Raw genomic sequence first — 19,735 nt, 5'->3', positions numbered from 1 at the left:
TTATTTAGAACTTATTTTATAGAGTGAGTGTAGTAGACTTAACCAATGGAACAACATATTTGTTGTCGGGCAGACGACTCAGCAAATTCTGACAAAATCAGACAAAAATTTGTTAACTGACAGGTTTGTCAAAAAAGCCAAAAAAACCTCCCACGCAAGTGACAGTTTAGGTGTGTTTAGTAGCCAAAATGTTGGCCAGAGGCACCACACAAGAGGCAGCGTTCATCCCTGGGCCAGCATATGGTTCCTTAGGCTTGACCATGTCCATCATTATAGACATGAACTGAAAGAATAAGAGGTGTGACCAAAGCAAGTGATGCTATATGAATTATTTACTCTTTGTGCAGCAACATGTTATGAAGACTGAGTGAGGTTTAGAAACATATAATCAGTTTACAGTGGCACAGTGTCAGCAAAGCCTCCTGTTATTTCACTGCCATCTGACTGTCTACAGATCCTGCACAATCTTGTGCCAGCAGAAACAGTTTTACATCTGATGTGGGGTCACTGTGTACAAATATAACCAAGCAGGAGAGATGGGGAGGACATCTGTCACTTCCATTAGCCAAGAGCCATTATCCCCACACCAACAGATTCTCTAAGCTCCTGTCGAAGGCCTCTCTCTCCCTCGCAGCTGATCTATAATTTCTCCACACCAAAGACAATTTAGCATCAGTATATGTGGTGACCAAATGCTGACACTCACCTTGGTGGTTTATGGCCATTGACTCCCACATATAAGTTCCCCCTCCCTATCACTGAGTGATAGTGATAAACAGTGATACGCTTTGTATGAGGTCCTGTTTGATTGATTGTGTCCATAAATACATTGATTAAATTGGGCTATTTGCTGGTGCAGGTAACTTATACTCAGTTGGAATGAAATATGGACTCAGCTAATAGACTGGTTTACGGTGTTAAAGTTGCTTTGAGTGCATATTGGGAAAAAAAAGTAATACATCACAGAGCAAACTGCTGTGACAATAATGCGCACACACTCAACCAGCTACCTGTCAGCCTTCTCTACTGTAGAGTTAAACATTCCTACGCTGTGGCATGTTCCATTTGCCACCCACCCAGACTTTAAAAATACCAGCCTGTCATTCCCAGCTGGACTCCTCAGGTACTAAGAGCACACACACAGCTGCAGCTACTCTTATTCTGATCACCTTACTGTCATGGCAACTCTTTCATGTATTACCTCAGAACATGCTCACAGTTTAGCCGAATATGATGAACTTTATTCATTTACATTTAAAAACAGGAATATCGTCCTTATATCAGAGGGCATCAGTGCTCCAGATGGTGGTCAATGACCTCAATATTCATGAAAATTAATAATGAGATGAACAGCTGCTTGAAAATCTGGTATTAACTCTATTTTATGTAACCGTCCATGTGCATAATTAAAAACTCTTCTGTCAGCCATTTAAGTAGGTTTTTTTTTGTTTGTTTGTTTTTTTTTTCAGTTAAAGCTGAGTACATTGGTTCTTGTTTTACTGGAGATGTCAAACTTTTTAGCAATGATCACCGTTATACCACAGTACGTTTCAACTCTCAGTGTGATTGGCTGAACAGCATTTCCCAATAAGGGCACTTCGAACTTTAGGTTTCACTGCGTCTCATTCACCTGTGACATAGCAACAACCAGAATATAGGGGAATGACAATGACAAAACCGATCAACAAAGTTTTTCTACCAAAAGTACCACAGTTAAAGGAGAATTCCACTGATTTTTCAAATAATCTACATAGTTAATTGGTTTGGATGTAAACAGCCATTGAGAGTGGTTTGGTGTGAATCAGAATTGTTCATAGTGATGGGGGTGATAGGAACCAGACGTCTGAGTTTAATGCCTTTATAAGCTTGCTCACAGAATGTTACTACATGAAATGGTTAGATGCTTCCTGGTGTCTGAGACATTGTTTTAAGATGGGTTTTATGATAACGTTCCGGCTCAAAGTATGTTTTATACATTTATTTTAATCCATTCATAGTAGAGGGATAAATGCAGAGCACATGGAGGTGCTTTTTCAGATTTACGGCTAGTTTTCCATCATCAACACTACATATAAATAAATAAATTTGCTATATTTGTGCTGTAGGCAACCCCTGGCTCCCACCACCACCACTGTAAACAAATCAGTCTGAAGGTTTTTCTACAATTAAACATTATTCATCAAACCACTCTGAATGAATATATTTACATCTCAAGGACTGAATTGCTCAGAAATTTTGAAACAAACTGGTGGAGGTCCACTGCCTTTTGTCAAAACCCAGTTAAACTAGTCAAAAACAGAACCCATGAGGTTGCCGGCCACAGCCACACCACACATGAGCAGTTTGTCTCTGACAGCTCAGTCTCGACCCAACTCACCATTCACTCTGTCTCTCCCTCTGCTCACACACTCAAACACACCCCTGAGATGGTCCCTAGCCCCTTTATGATAACAGTCCACGGCAAAATGAACGTGCAAACACATAAATGCAAAACTAAAATGGCAAAACATTTCTTGAACACACTACACTATGATCATGAAAACTGGCCATAGATTTCTCAGTAAAACTGGCTTTATATTTGACTTGGATCTATTTGCAACTTTCTCCCTTTGATTTGAAGCACAAAGTGAAATAAAAATGTAAAATGATCACACTACCCCCAGGGGATTTAAAAATGTCCTTCACTACCTGTAGCTGAAGATAAAGGGTCAGAAACGGTCCGTGCATCATTGGTTCATTCATTGACATTTCAAATCTTGACATTTCATTTTGAGAATCAGTCCTCACATGGCAGCATTAATGCTAGATGGTTTCCTTAAGCAGTAAACTGAATGTACATCAGCATCGTTAAAATGGTGGTGAATAAAGTAAAAAAAAAGAACTGCTCATCCTTCTACCCTCTCTCCGTTTCTCTCTCTCACACACACTTTCTCACACACACACACACACACACACACACACACACACACACACACACACACACACACACACACACACACACACACACACACACACACACACGAGATGCAGCGAATGCTCTATAATGGCAGGTCATTTGGAGTTACATTGCTAAACAGACAGTATAGGTGATTGTGTGTATTCAGCTCATTTAGCAGCCTTTATATGCAGTAGTGCTATACTGGTGCTATCTGTATTTGGAGGGTAGAAATAAAGGTTCTTGTTAATTATATTTTGTGTCAAGAACTGTCTCAGAATCTAACAATGGAAATCAATTATTGATAGAATTGATATAATTGATAGGTTAATATAATAAGATCTTGTGAGATATTTCACAGTATAGCCCTTCTTCTCATATATTATTGTGTAAACATGTACTGTAATAATAATGATCATAATAAACAGACATGTGTATAGATATTTCAGGGGGCAGGTGCTCCAAAGAGAAAAAGCACAACATAAGCATGAATTAAGCTTGAATTAATCCACAGCATATTTCAGAGATAGTCTAAACATGCTTCAGAGGAAACCAAGCCTAATCTTATTTAAAAATGTCCCATGTTCTTTGAGTGATGATGTAGAAGAACCACTTTTGGTTTCCCTAAAATATTGTGCTTGAAAAGAGATTTGTGAGTCTGAAGAACCTATTAAAGGTTTAACCCACCTTCAAATAATGTAAAGGTTCTGTTCCAATTTAAATGTTCTTCCTCAAACCGTTACTACTATTGACCTTTATTAGTCCCACATTGGGGAAACCCATCCATGAAGTGAAACACTACATACACTAGGGGGCAGTGAGCACACTTGCCCGGAGCAGTGGGCAGCCCAATCCGCAGCACCCAGGGAACAATTGGGGGTTAGGTGTCTTGCTCTAGGACACCTCAGTCATTTGCTGTCTGCTCTGGGGATCGAACCGGCAACCTTACCGTCATGAGGCTGGTTCCCTAACCTCCAGCCCATGACTGCTCCAAATTATACTATCCATTTTTTGGCACCTTTATATTTGAGAGCGTTGAGACTTTTTCCCAAGGACACCAAAAATACTCGTGTTACAGCATTACAGCATGACAAGAGATTCGGACTAGCATACAAAGCTGTAATGTTAAGTATTATTCTCTGAACTCATCACTAAGTCTAATGCTTTCTCCTGTCAGCTTGACCCTACGCCCACCCCTCTACTCAAGGCCTGTTCATCTGTAATCAACACTCCAATTGGTACAGTGATAAATTCATATCTCTATTCTGGTTCTGTTCCTACTGCCCTTAATACTGCTGCAGTTACTCCTATACTTGAAGTTTCTCCTAAACCTGAATTGGACCTGACTTCTCTTTCTAATTACAGACCCATCTCACACCTTCCATTTTTAGCTAAAGTAATGGAAAGAGTGTTCGCTTCCTAACTCCAGACATTTCTCAGTGATAATGCCCACTATGAGCCATTTCAATCTGGTTTCTGTACTCATCACAGCACTGAGGCAGCTCTTCTTCGAACAGTTAATGATCTTCTCCAGTCTGCTGATAGTGGTTCTCTCAGTTTTCTCCTTCTCCTCAACTTAAGTGCAGCATTTGATACCGTTAATCATGATGTTCTCATTTCTCATCTTTTCTCTATTGGTATTACTGACATAGCCTTACAGTGGTTCAGGTCATATCTTACAGACAGACAGCAGTTTATCACAAATCCTCCACCTCTGCTGTTACATGTGGTGTCCCACAGGGCTCAGTTCTTGGACCCCTACTTTTCTTAATTGATATTTCACCCCTTGGCCAGATCATTTGCAGCCATGGCCTTAACTTTCACTGTTATGCTGATGATATTCAGGTATATCTCAGTGCACACAAACCTTCAGACTCCCCTCACAATATACTGATTGATTGTATTTCTGATTTAAAGCTCTGGATGCACAATAATTTTCTCACGCTAAACACTGATAGAGCTGAAGTCTTACTGGTTGGCCCTAAACCTTTATTATCAAAATCATCCAATTTTTCAGTTAGTATTGATGGCCTGCTCGTTAAGCCTACACCTGTTGTTAGAAATCTTGGTGTTTTACTCGACTCATCTCTTAATTTTGATCTGCACATCAAGTTCCTCACTAAGACTGCATTCTTTCATTCACGTAACATCGTCTTCGCTCGTTCTTGACCAACAAACTTTGGTTCCTGCCTTCATTATATCCTGTTTTGACTACTGTAACTCCCTCTTTATTGGTGTCCCTGTAAAGTCTATAAAAAAACTACAGTACATTCAAAACTCTATGGTTAGAGTTCTCACCCATACTAAGCGTTCAGCTCACATCACCCCCATTCTCTCTCAGCTACACCGGTCCCGTCCCGTATAAAGTTTATACTACTCACTCAAAGGCTTGCATAACCTGCTCCCCCCTACCTCAGAGAACTGCTGACCTCTTACACCCCCTCTCGCTCTTTCAGGTCTTCTTGTAATAACTTACTTGTTGCCCATGCACCAGACTTTCCACTTTGGGAGGGAGGTCCTTCAGTGCCATAACCCATTCAACTCTGGAATCCTCTTCCTCAATCCCTCCGGGACTGCTCTTGTTTTTCCTCCTTCAAAAATGACTTTTTTTATCTTTAACGCACATTTTTCTTCCTCTGCCACTGCTTAGTTTCTTTTGTTTTGTTTTGTTTTGTTTTTTGCCCATGCTATGTGAACCGACCTTGGGTTTGTGAAAGGTGCTATATAAATGTAACGTATTGTTATTATTATTATATCTAATGACTACAAACCACTGAAACTCTATTTAAGAGCTTAACAGAGCCTCTCATAAATGCCTGTTTTATAACAACAAAAATATGCTTGGTAGGTTAACAGCACATCATCGCTGCTGACATTTAGTTTGGATGTTGAATTGTGTCTTGAAGAATGGCCATTAAAAATAATTTTTTATATGCCTTTGAACAGTCAGAGGGTAAAAGGGCTCGAGCAACTCTTTACTGAAATTTGTGTTTGTGTGTGTAATGATGTGCATTGTGACGCAAGCTTATGTAACATTATTTGATGTCACATATTGGATTTTTATTCAGTTAATGAATCTGTAGTTAAACTAACATCTGTATACGAACATTTACCTTGAGGCTTGGACATTTTCCATTTTCAAATATTTTTCGTGGTTCAGATACAGACCCAAATGCAGAGGAAGAGGGGGATTTTACAGAGAATTTTACATTAACACGAACAGAGACTTAGTACGCGAGATACAGCCCCCGTCAACAGTCTTATTTTTCTCCTCCGCTCCCACAGATGTGTGTTAAGTGCATTTGACCCAAGTCTTGTGTATTATAAGAAAGTGCCCGACTGCAGGGTGCCCTCATCTTGATGCATAGACCTCAAGGCCTTATTTAGCTGGCCTTGCTTTAGGCCGATAATTTTCCAATCAAGCAGTTCAAAGCAAGCATCCATTGTAGCTCCCAAACTCATTTAGCTTTGGCTATAAAAATAGTGTAGAGGTATTTCTCTCCCTCCCTCCGTTCTCCAAGGTTGCTATGGTGACAGCAAGCTTCAGCAGGGGCGTTCAAACATTTTGGTGGGCTGAGATGTTGAGTGAGAGCAGAATAAAGGGTCATGTTCAGTACAAAGGATATCCGCATGGTATCAGACAATGATCGTGCCAGCTTAGGAAAACATTATTTTGCTCATATTAGACTCTTAAAAAAGATGGTTCTTCCAGTGTTCTTTAGTAAAGAAATTGGTTTGATTTAGAACCATGAACACTCAAATAACCCTTTCTATGATTAGAGGGTTCTTTGCATCATGAAAGCGTTCTTCAGATTGATAGAAAATGTGTTGTAGATAGTTCTATACCATAACCTTTTCTGTATAGCACCAAAAAAGGGTTCAACTATTATGATGTCAAGCTCATAACAACTGAAGATCTCTTTCCAAAAAGGTTCTATACAGAAGCATTTACAACACATTCCCATCAATGTGAAGAACGTGTTAATCATGTGAGTTCATGGGTCGATATACTATTTTCTTCACTTGAAGAAGCTTTATTTTTAAGTGTGTACAGTACATATCATCTAACTATGTGGGATGTGCATCCACGGCAAGAGAGAAAGCAGATCCCTCCCTTTTCTTAAGAAGCTAATAACCAAACAGACCATTCATTGTTTGCTCATTGTCAGTAAAGCAAAGGCTAAAGATCATAAAAATGACACTGGAAGAACAGCCACTAAAAACACAATCATTGTACGCCTCTTCACCCCAAACACAGTCAGTTAGACATGTTTGGTCTTAAGTTTACTCCTTTCATTTTGCTCTGGAGCTACAATGCAAATGTGGCCAAAGATGTAATGGAAGTCTATGAGGTGACACAGACTCCCATTATATCAGTCTTGTAGCTCCGCTGCAAAATTAAAGAAACAAACTGTAACACTGATGGAGTCAGGGATGCAGGATGCAAGAGCGGGTTTTCTTAATTCAAGTCCAAATGGACAGATCTGACTAATTGGAAAGCTGAAGCGAATAAAATAAAGATCTCCATGGAGTCCAACAAAAAACATATACGGACTAAGTGACAAGTGGGTGGAGCTAGGAAGGAACAAAGGCAACAAAACAAAGGCACATGGCAAGGAAGAGAAGATGAAGACATCTAAGGAGCAAGACGGCAAAGAAAACAAACAAAAGGTGAAAAACGAGGAGATGAAGGGTCAGAGGGAGGAAAAACATTTTCAAACCCGCCTCAGCTAACTGTGTTTGAAGTAAGGAGAAGCCTGTTCAAATGTACGTTTTTCTCTAATCATTCCTTTAAAGCCTGTTGGTGACTGAATGGGTTTGTGCCACATGTAAACACCAGTGTTTATCTATTTATACCAGTATGATATGTGATGTTAAATCAGTGCATTTTCCAAGCCACAGCACAAGAATAAAGCTCATATTGCATGTTGTGGTTGTTGAAGACTGCGGTGCTCAGTAAAGTCATGCAATTCAAACGGAATCTGCATTTTAAGAGCTAAAAAAAAAACCTACTCAGACAGAACTGCATTTATTATTTCAGACCAGTTTATGTAAAGTTAAGTCATTTGCTACTCCAACAAAATCTAATGAGGTATGTAACATCCTCTCTTGGTCCTCATTAGCTTGTTTTTGCTGGAAACGAGGAGCCAAGAGGGAGTGAAAAGCGACGCTTGTCCTTTTATGAAAACCATTGGTGGCCTCACGTCCAGAGGTGAGGCACTCACACCAACACTAGCCATATGTGTGAAGCTGAACTATGCTAATTGCTCCATCATCTGAGACTTGGCATACTTAACAAGGCCTGGCTAACAAGGCTTTTCTCAGAGCCAAGGTTGAGGGGGTAAGATCTCCTGGTGCCAGTTTGATCCAGAACTGCCACCTCTGCTTGTGATACAGCCAATTAAAGCCACAGTACAGGTTCAACTGCATTTATGACACTATTTATGTGGGCCACATTTAGTCCAAGGCTAAATCTGAAGGAACACAAATAGACCTGTGAATTTAATCAGAAGTTAAATATCAGACAGACAACACTTTGTCTTTTCCGGTACTGATGCCAATACTGAACCCTACCTACCCATCCAATGAAAAAAAAATAAAAAATAGAAATACAACTTTAAAATGCACTTTATTTACATGAAGAAATGACAGCAGCACAACATATACAAAACCACAGATAGAATGTTTAGCGCCGCCTCGCGTTGTGCACAGGGGCACAGTCATGCTGAAACAGGAAAGGGCCTGTTGGAAATATTATTGCACAAAATATTACCCCTCACTGAAACTAAGAGGCCTAGCCCAAACCCTAAAAAACCCCAGAGTTTATCCCTCCTCTAACAAACTTTACTGTTGGCACTATGCATGACAGGTAGCATTCTCCTGTCATCCCCCAAACCCAGATTTGTCCATCAGACTGCCAGACAGTGAAGCTTGATTCCTCACTCCAGAGAATACATTCTGACTGCTCTAGAGTCCAGTGGCGGCAGCCTTTACACCACTCCAGGTGATGTGAATACAAGTGAAGCTCACCATTACATTTCAGGCTAGATTTATTACAAAATCAAATAGGATTTTGTCTTTTCATTTACTGATTAAGAACCCTGGGTATCAGATGGAAGCCACCTCTCAATATGAAATGCTCCCCAGATGACACCTATTATGTTCATATTTAGATAAACACGATGCCTTAAAACTGCACATATGCACCACCTTCACAACACACTAAACCCAGTCAACCGATAGAAAAAAAGAAAAATCCCAACAGCTCTCTCTGCACTGTATTGGTTTTCCATCCTGATTTATTAAGTGTGCACATCCTAACAGCGCTCCTCTGCTTCTGTTTCATTAACTTGGAGGACAACCTCTCTTATTCTCAGAAATTACTCATTTGGAGAATGGCACAGGCAACTCCAGGGCTCAAACAGGAAAGTTCATGCTGAAAAACCCTGCTGCTTCACTGGCTGTTGAAGTGGCAGAGGTCAGTGTGCACATGTAGTGAGACCATTTGGTGTTGGCCACTCATTGTGCTGTGCCTCCTTTATCCTGCTTCTGAGTAGAGTGAGTGGACTGGCTGAAGGCCTGAATTACTGAAGGACATCCAAAGCTTGCCTCCTTTGGGCCTAATCTTAGCAAAACACGTGCTCACACTGTCATAATTAGTACCGTCATGGACTGTTGCCATAGTTACGTTGAGTTATGTTAACTTTGTAAGTTCACATGAATCAATGAAGTGTTTTCCTTCCATATTGTGATGTTTTTCTGAGTGAAACACATTATTAGGGCTCTGAGCTTGCTGAGCATTTTAACTTGATGACAGGCTGTAGGAGGAGAAGTTGATACATGATATTATTAGTTAATATTATTTTTCCCTGACTGCTGGTGCTATCTAAATGAAAATGAAATGATATAAAACATCATAATCTTTAGCTATGTTCACATTACCAGGCTTAAACTGCATAAACTGCATTGCCTTAATGTGAAACAGATCTGATATTCCAGAGCAGTGTGGACAAATCTGATCTTTTCAAATCAGGTCAGAGCCACTTTGGCGATGTTCAAAGGCAAATCGGATTTGTTCCTCACATCAGGTCTATTGAGACAACTGCCCACACTGTTATTTGCTAGTGGTTAGATTGGATTTATGCGTCCGAACATCACCAACCTATCTGCATGGGTTGCCATGGTAATGACATAGGCTTCAGTAACCACATATCTATGCTGGTTATGAGGATTTCAAACGCCAGTGCAGAACAGATGGAGGTGTGTCATCTTGCCCTCCAAACTCTTTAAAATTCTCTGGGATAAGAATGAAGCTGTGGCACTCTTTTTGAATCCCAGCACTTCTGTTGGTCGTGTTGCGAGTGGCGTAATGACATTTCATTTTAGCAGCCAGAGCATCCAGACTGAGATGCTTCTGTAAAAATTTTAAACCACCTCCAAATGTGGTTTCATGTAGTTTTTTGCTGTCAAGACTACCAAAAATCAATCTGGATGTGCCAAACAACTGGTTTTGGGCAAGCAGTTTGAACAAGGACTAGCAAGAATGTGAACCATCTTGCAGAGGTGGACAAAGTACACAAATCATGTACTTGAGTTAAAGTAGAGACGGCCAAGGTAAAATATTACTCCAGTAAAAGTAGCAGTTCCTCCCTTTAGACCTCCACTAAAGTAAAAGTACTAAAAGAGTAATTCTGGCTCTGATGTCCTGTTATAATTTTTATAACCAGACTGGCTTCATGAACTCATTTCAGGTGAAGATCCTCCAGCGTCTCTCTTGGTAAACCAGTCTTTTAATAGAACATCATTAATTAGTGACACTGACGTCTATTAAAATGATCATAAGCACAAAACACTGAAGGTAAACAGTTTCCATCAGGGAGAACCGAGTGGCTCTGAAATCACTTTTACACATAAGCAAAGTTTCAGGTTAAGATTACTTTATAAATTAGTTATAAGCTGAATAAAAACTGGCTTTAAACTCAGGATCACAGATGAGCTCCTTTACTATGTTGATCTGTAGGCGTCTGTTCATAAACATAAACCATCCCAAACTAATTTACTATAAAATGAAAGTGTTTGTATGAATTCAGAAAAAAAGAAACACGTCAGTCTCAACTGCATATGTGGACATATTTCTATATTGTGGTCTTTTTACACAAAGTTAGGTTAGTTCATCATTTAGGTGACGCATGCGCTTTACACTGCTGTGCTGATGTTGAACCGTGTGCTGCACTGGGTCGGTATGACCTACTGGTCAAAACAAGCTCAGAACAAAGTGACCACTGTGCCCTGATTGGTGCTGTGGCTTTGCGCTTCTTTTGTTTTGACATGTTACGTTTTTATACACACAGAAACCAAAAGGAACGACAGATTTCTCATTCTGGTTGACCAACATGCCAGCATCCAAAACACAACATGTGCTGTTCTTTCTAGCAGGGGTGAATGTAGCCTTAACTGTGAGCTATATTACAATTTTTTTACCGATATCAAATTTGCACTCTCTATATATTCATGACCCCTACTTATGACCTCAGGGGCCACATGAAGTTTGAACACAGGATGTATTAATAAAGAATTAATAAGAAAAAGAACTGACAGGATATTACTCACCACTTTAACTTTAGACCTTGATGCTTGAATATAAACTTCTACTCTTATAGAAAAAAAGCTCTTCATAGAAAGAGTTGTCTATGACTCTGAAGAGTGGGAGGTTGGACCTGAGCCATTGTAAGGCACTGCTCTACCACAGAGAGAGAATCTTCTGGAGATGCGTGTCTGTGACATTGGAGAGACAGTAGCACACAGCCAAAGCAACCTTGAGCGTGCGTAAGAAGCGGGGCTGCCTCTGTGAGCCGTGTGCATTCACTAATGAGGAGAGCTGCAGAGCGAATGGGGTGACTCAAGCCTCAAACGTTCAAGCCTGACACACACATGCGCACAAAAGGGCCAAGGCGCAGTGGTGGAGGTCGAGGATTTTAGTGTGCTTTTAGTAAGAGTTGAAAATGTTCTGGGGAAAAAATGTTTGGAGAGGCTCTTAACTAGGCTGGCCAAGGTGTCATCCAAGCCCGGCCTTGTTCATTGCCCAAAGCAAGATTTAGTTTGTAATTCTGAAGCTGGTGAACTTCAGTCAATGCTTTGATACTTCAATCAATATTTAATAAGGTTCTTCTATAGTCCCCTAAGTGGATGAGGTACAAAGTCCAAAGTACTAAGTAATTATATGGGTGAAATCAGGTGTAATTTCCAGAAGAATGGGGGAGTTACAACCCCTCCAATAATTGTAACTCTGCCTTGAAACCCCCAAATTATTAACATTGTTATTCACCAAGTGTTTGTTATAATCTTCTGGGTTGTTTTCTAGAGATACCACATTAATTAACTTGTTATATCAACTTAACCTATTAAGTTCATTAACATGTTCTCTCGAGATGACATCTTTGCTATCTTGAGATCGATCACAAGATAATTCATTTTTTTATCTCAAGATAACAAAATAACAAACTCGTTATTTCAAGATAACAACTCTGTTATTAAGAGATAACAAGATAATTAGTTACCTGTTAAAAAGTTACCTGAAGAAAACAATCCAGAAAATTGTAACTACTTTCTCTGGGCTATATGTCATGAGATGTAATAGATATGATAAATACTGATGAAAATATTCGTGTTGCCCCCTCCCGGGTTCTAAACCATTTTCACCTAAACATTTTCCAGAATCACTGCAGCTTCTTCTTCAAGAACATAACATTGAACTGATGCTTTGAAATCTATTCAACTGTTCAATCTTTCCCTGCAGTATCTTCTTCTTCCAAAAGTTGCAGGATGAAATCACTTGGCAGCAGCAGGTGCACATACGTGCGCAGCGCTCTGTTCACAGCACGGCTAAACGACTGATAAACGGTAGAGCAGCAGCCGCTTTTTCAAATGAGTGAACATGAAATGCAATTAGTTATAAACACTTGAATGCTTTTAAGAAATATATTCATAGTTTGTCTTGCGGGATAGTTGGCTATGGCTATGACCAACTAAAGTTAGTAGCCATCCCTCAATTCAAGTGTTTAGCCTTCAGGCTCACTAACTAGTCGTGACTTGTAATAGCATTGCATCTTATGGTGAGGGAGAGCTGTGTAAATCTTTACCACCACTATCACAGGATGTTGTTAGCAAAACACTGAGTTACATTTGATATCTCCAGGTCAAGATGCGGACAAAAATCTCCTCATCCTTAAAAAACCCCCCCACAAAAGTCAAGCCCTGACCTCAGTGAGGTTAACAGTGCAAGAGACAGTGATACGCTCTTAATTAAAGGTAGTGGTTTTATAGAGCCATACATGGTGAAATGGTTCTTCAGATTGATGGAGAATGTGCTGTATATGGTTCTACATATAGACTTTTTAAAAATGCCCTTTTTTTGTTATTACAAGCTATAACAGTGTCATATAGAACCATTTTCAAAAATGCTCCGTATAGAGCCGTTTACAGCACATTCTCCATCAATCTGCAAAAAGAAGAACTACTAAAGAACCCTTGAATAACCATCTTTTTAAAGAATGTAACCCAAGTGTGCACAGGTCCAGTCCTGGAGGGCACATGTTGGTGACTTCACTGGTCAAACACATTTGATTCAACTCCCCTGTTAACCTCCAGATTCAATGGATGTGCTTGAGTAGAGGAAGCACCAAACTGCGCTGGATGCCAGCCTTCCAGGACTGGAGTTGTGCACCTCTGTTGTAGACAATTTTTCCTTCAGGGAAATGTGTTTAGATTCAATGGAAGCATTTGTTCCGTTTTTCCCACGTGACCATTTAGAACAATCATGGTCTATGTGAAGCAGGTATAAAGATAAGTGAATAGACTACTGATGATTCTCTTTGTATTCTACCATAATACAAAGCCGGAGATTACTATGGTACAAAAAATTATTTAATCAAGGTTTAAAATAATCCCCACAAAGTATTTCAATTGAATATACACAACAAATTATAACTTTCCCTTAAGAGAGAGAAAACAATTGGTGACATTTTTCTCCTCTGTCTCGTGGGAATGAGCTTTAATGTAATTTAATGTAGCCTATGCTTTCTCATTTTGGCTTGTCTTGTTCTAGCATAAAGGAATATTGCAGCAAAACATGGGGCATTTCCACTAATGTCCATTACAGATGAGTTTTTTTTTTTACTGGAAGTTCATGAAATTACACGAAAAATAGAACTTTGTAGTCTCATACGCAGTTATTTCCATTGGAAGTCAAATTTTCATTCATCTCGAATAAAAGCTGGGGAGCAATCATGTTGTTAAAACCATTGGGAAACCATTGGGTGATGTTAGATCTGTGTTTACGTTCAAATATCAGTGTGTTCTGATGTTAGGCATCAAAAAAGAGACACAAGAGGCTGAGCTTGCAGACATGTCTGTGAATAGCTGTATTATAGGCAGCAGTGGTTAGAAACACATTTTTTATTTCATAAATGTTTAGTAATATAAAGATAAAAGCCCCCTGTATCCTCTTTTTTTTTTCTAACCATATTGTATGTACCATTACAACAACATTTCAGGATGGAATTCTTGTGGAATTATCTTTATACCTCCAAAAGCTTTTTAATATCTATTGCAATTTGTATTGTGATTTCTTTTCAACTGTTCAACCCATCTGATGTTCAAAGTCACGGCCCTGAGTAAAATGATGCAAAATTTCTGGACGGTATAATGAAAGTAAGTTAGGGTATGTGGTACAAAGTCCAAAGTGCTGTGTAATTATTTTGGGCTGAAAACTAAAAGTTAATTATATGATATAAAAAGACTGTATATAAGTAAAGCATGTATCTGTCTATTATCAAAAGGCAACACTGAATGTGGGCTGTAAGAGTAAACATTGATTCTGATTGATATTGAGTTTTTACAGGGTCCTTACCTTACTTTTGAAAATTATCTTTGCATTTTGTGCCATCAATTTAAGCCATATAACTTATCATTTGGAAGTGTTTCCAGTGTACTTTCCTGTGGAAACACACAAAATTACATTGAACTTTAGTGTGAGTATTTATTTCAAATAAATAGAAACTGTGCTCTAAAATGAGCAGAAATATGACATATTTAAGTGTGCTCTCTGCAGAGAATGTATTTTCACTTGACAATGATCAATGTTTAATTTGAAAAAAAGAATGTTTAACTTGACTGGTGGTGACGGAACTTTTGCATCCGACTGTATGTTAATATTTGCGCATATTTTGCCTGCGGAATGAGCTGAGCAGCCCATCAGGTCCCGTGAGGAAGGCTGTTTAGAGACCATATGACTCAGCATGGTAAGGCATGCCCACTGATCCCAGAATGGCCCGTCATTAAAAATAACCTGGTGAGACTGAATTAAAACCTGTGCCCACTCACCCTTCACGCTCCACTCACCTACCCCCCTTTACTGGAGGCAGCAACAGTGGCTAGCCAACACCCTGTGCTTAATGAATGTGCATTTAATGACACAGAATTTGTCGAGGTAAAGGAGGGAGAGATGACATCTCGGGTCAGAGAAAAGGTCAGAGAAAAGGTCAGGAGGCTTACAGTAGCTATATATATATATATATATATATATATATATATATATATATATATATATATATATACATACATATATATACATACACAGAAGAATGGCTGAATAGCTGATGTATAATACACATTTTTATTTTACTAACAAAGATGCTATTAATCATAATATAGCATTAATGTTTTTTGGATGTGTAAAGCCTCCCAAGTATATGTATAACATTCAAATAAATAAATAAATAGTGCATTTTGAAATGAAATCCTTCATATATTTACTTACTGGCTACTTTAATAGGAATGGCATTCTCTCACTGTGTAGGATCCCCCTTTTCTTTCAGAAGAGCCTGAAATCCTCAAGCCATGAATTCCACAAAGGTGCTGTAAATGTTCCTTAGAGGTTTGGGTCCTTGTTGACATGATCTTGACACATAATCGCTGCAGATTTGTCAAGCATATTCACATGGCCAGTCTCCCGTTCTACTGCACCCCAAAGGTGCTCCTGATCACCAGTGTTGTAAAAAGTAGTTATTTGAGGAACAGTAGCCTTGTGGGTTTTAAGAAGAAATTTCAGGGAATGAGGCCCATTGTGTTTGAAACAATCATGCCTTAAAGTTTCCTTGAACTGAAATAGAAGGGGAGAGAGAGACAGAGAGGTGCCAGCAGGCTTCAGCTGAACTTTCAGGTGCCAGCATAAGTTTCAATTCTGTGTTGTAGTTTGGTACTTTATTGAGAGATTCTGGCCATCATTGTGAACATCAGCCATCCAGCAAGAAGGTTGTTGAATGTTGTGAAGTGAAATGGAGCACCATAAGTTAAAGGGGAGTCAGCTGGTGTTGCCCTATGATCAGGCACTGCTCAGTGTGATTGCTACAGAATGGTTGCTGAGGAGCTGATTGGTGTTCATCTAGAGAAGCTGCAGCTTGGTGGGCCTCACTATCAGAAAATCATAACCAGCAGCTCTTCACCTCTCTCCAGGCCTGCCTCTCTCTCTCTCTCTATGTGTCCCCACCTTTACAGTACTGAAGTGTTCTCACTCCCAGCAATCAGTTCCAAACAAGCTCCTCAAAGCTTTCCAGCTGGAATGAGCACAGAAAAGAGTTGCTTGGTTCCACATCGGGTCTTTCTCAAAATGTCCATAAGCTCCTTGAATGTGTCCGCTTCTGTGCAAAAGCAGCACAGATAGCATTCAAAAAGAGTCCCTCTATGCCAGCATCACCTTTGCTGTTTAACACAGCTTTTCACCTCATCTGTGCTGCACATAATTATACATTCACACCAGAACCTGCGCTTCACTGCTGAACAGGCAGACGTAATACTGTCAGAGTGAAAGGCTGCTCGTTGAGATTTCCACGTTAATATGGAAAGGAGAGGAACAAGAGATGCACCTGGCATTGAGAAGACTCAAAAACAAGCGTGTCACTGACCTCCTCTCCAACAAAGTGGAGAAAGAGAGTGAAAGAGTCTGACCACTGAAGGGTCAGTACTGGGGAGAGTGAGTCAGCTGAGATCAAAACAGACCATTAGAAAGACACAAACACATGTATAACTAACACAAAATACAGGAACACACATAAGTAAGTATATAAATAAACAAATACATTTTATTTATAGAATATGATGTAAAAGCCAATATTGTCACACACACACACACACCGTCTAAGCCACTTATCCTCCACAATCGTTGGGGAGCTTGAGCCTATCCCAGAAGTCATTGAGTGGAAGGCCAGAAACACCCTGGACAGGCCACCAGTCCATTTAGGGCTGACACAAATATATACATTCACACACACATTCACACCTAGGGGCAATCAAGAATGTCCCATCAGCAGGACCCATGTTGCACAGCTGGGGAATTGAACCCAGGCCCTTCTTGCTGTGAGGCAACTGTGCTGCCCATAGTTTAATAGTCATTATTCTGAAATATAGTCGAAGTGATATACATCGATTTGCTGATATATACATTGATATTGTCCGATAATGGAATATTAGTATTTAGACTGACTTCAGTCACACTTGATAACCTTCATATCAGACTACCGAAAACCTCTTTTTTCCCCAAAATTTCCAAGTAGAGGTGGAAGAAAATATTTTTGGTTTAAAAATAGCATCAATACACAGCGGCTCATGAATTCAATATATACATTAGCATATTGAACTGTGACTCAAGCATTGCAATAATATCACATTGTGGATTCACAGTTTCTTCTTTGAACATTCTCCATCGTGCTCACAAGGAGCAGAGAGTGAAAGCATGAGACCATGAACACATATAATTTCTGATTTTACAGTGATCATTAGGTCCCTAAATCAACAAAGCCATTACATAACTTTCTGTTGTCCAGTATCTATAGTATTCTGAGTGTCTGATGTATCATTTACAAGATTATGATTTTAAGTTCTCGCCTAGTAATGTACATCCTTAAGCTAACAAAGCTTCCCTTGAATAGTGAGAATATTTAAAATAGAGAATGCCTAAAAAACAATGAAAAACTTTTTGAAATCAGCACTGAAGTTGCTTTTTTTACCAGTCTAATTCAGTAGTCGTATTGAATAAAAATCTAAAAATTAAACTCACAATAAATAACGTTACTGTAGCCTTTTGTTGTTAATTCTTATGAAAGGACTTAGTGTGTTGTTATAATTGCATTTAATAAACAAAAACAGAGCTAAAGAACTGATTTCTTAGAAATGACCAACAATGTATAGCAATTAACAAATACTTCACATGGCTAAGTGCTTTGTTTTGTCTTTTACATCAAATCAAATCAAATAACGTTTATTGTCATATCACGTTTACACAGGTGGAAAGTGAGTGAAAATCTTAGCTACGTAGCCCCTTATATAAATGAAATATATATAATATATATAAATATCTAAGAAGAAAAAGATTATATTTATACATATATATACATATACATATATATATATACATATACATACATATATATATATATACATATATATATATACATATATATATATATATATATATATATATATATATATATATATATATATATATACCAACTCTTAATATACACATATTCACAATATACACTAGTATTGCACTATCCCAATGTACAGTTGTACAGTAATCAGTTATGAAATAAAAATATGAAATGTGCTGCTGTACATATTCCGTATGTGCAGCTAGTCTGAGGTAGATAATAAATTAGATGCAGGAACACAGGGGATAGAATACTAATATAGAAATCTTCCAGATTGTACAGGATATGGATAGAAGACATACAGATGTATCTATATGTGTAAGTAGATTTGCTAGATTTAAGGTGCAAAGGATCAGAGTGAGTCTGATGAGACGCGGATGAAGTGGTGATTGTCCATGGAGATGATGACTCAGAGATGCAGTGACAGGCCTTTAGACCGATACACCAGCACTACTGGCTGTTCAGCAGCCTGATGTCTCGGAACCGGCTGGTTCTGGATTTTATGCACAGGACTTTATGTGCAGAAGTACCTCCGCCCGCTCGGCATCTGTGAGAACAGACAGTGGCTTGGGTGGGTGGAGTGCTAGCTGTGAGGGTTGAGACATATGTAGTGGTACAGTATAGAACATTTAAGTTACTATGAGAGTTTCTTCCATTAAAAATGAATACATTTTGTATTAATTCACAACCCACTGATCAAATAATAAAATGCACTGACCTTAAGCAATGTACTGGCTTCCTTTCATGACACCTGTAGAACTAACCTAAATACGTCATTTTGGATTTACATTCAAAAGCTTGCTTGTACTGTATATTGCCGAATTGTGCACCACCACAGTTACAAAGGCTTTTCACTTTTCATCAGTAGGACAGATTCTGTCCATCTCATCTGACTCATGCCTGACCATGAAACCTGAAAGGTGAGTTTGCCTTTAATGTAAGTGACAAGCATGCTATTAATTTTGAACACAAAGGTACAGCTGCATGGCTCATCTCTGAAAAATAGAAACATTTTTACAGCGTCATCAACAAAGGACACTGCATTCCGAGGCTTCTCTTGAGGCTCATTTAATAAAGCCATAAAAGCATATGGCCCTGAATTAATGTGAGCTGGCAAGAAAGCAGAAAATCATATTACCCATTTTTTTTTGCTTTCTTTTAGAGGAGTCAGTCATAGTGAACTTATCTTGAAAAACAAAACCACAGGTATATGCGTCCGACCGTCTTATTAAATAGTGAGGTGGAATGGCCTTGAAGCTTAAGGCAAAAAAAAAGCTTTGATTTATTCGCGTAATTGCAGTCGGGGCTCAGTGGG

This window comes from Pygocentrus nattereri, chromosome 7 (assembly GCF_015220715.1).
Source record: "Pygocentrus nattereri isolate fPygNat1 chromosome 7, fPygNat1.pri, whole genome shotgun sequence".
In the NCBI taxonomy this organism is placed as follows: Eukaryota; Metazoa; Chordata; class Actinopteri; order Characiformes; family Serrasalmidae; genus Pygocentrus; species Pygocentrus nattereri.
The sequence above is the reverse complement of the archived record's forward strand: the minus strand, read 5'-3'. Positions refer to the sequence as shown.